Source organism: Orycteropus afer, unplaced genomic scaffold, assembly GCF_000298275.1.
Source record: "Orycteropus afer afer isolate SDZICR_OR568_19922 unplaced genomic scaffold, OryAfe1.0 scaffold00494, whole genome shotgun sequence".
Classification (NCBI taxonomy): Eukaryota; Metazoa; Chordata; class Mammalia; order Tubulidentata; family Orycteropodidae; genus Orycteropus; species Orycteropus afer.
Genome location: NW_006922081.1, coordinates 1,569,321 through 1,569,950, shown reverse-complemented (window position 1 = coordinate 1,569,950; position 630 = coordinate 1,569,321).

Sequence of the window (630 nt, the reverse complement as noted above, 5' to 3'; positions counted from 1 at the left end):
TTTTTTTTCAGACAGGAGAGGACAAAAGTTAACAAAGCCCTAAAATTAATTCAGAAAACCTAGCCAGCAGGAGAAAACTCATTCTACATGTGAAAATTCTGAGAAAATATGCTAAATAAGGTAAAAGACTTAAAAGTAAGCACTGCGCATGAAATAATATCCTTGGAATTTGTAGAGCAGAGGACATTATAAGGGAGGAACTCCACCACTGTAAACAATATAGAAGACAAACAAAACAGAGGAAAATTCTAAATTCTATAAGACAAAAAAAAAAATCACGTCTGGCGAAAAAATTCAATAAATAAATCATATTTTCTTTATTGGAAAAAAAAAGGACATTCATGAATTTACTCCAGACCACTAGCTTTGTCCTTAGAAATGCAGTCATATCCAAAACTACTGTTAAAAGGAGAAAGAAAATGAGAACTCAAATAGTTAAGCTTATGAAACATCCACTCCTTACTCACTCCCAAGAAAAATGGCAAAACAGGAGAAAATTATAACAACCAGATTGAAATGCCTCATGTGAGCATTTCTTGTGTATTTGTGCATGGGTAGTGGGGATAAGAGATTGAATCAAAAATTCAGAAATCAAGAACATAAATTAACAAACACTGAGGAATGAATTAA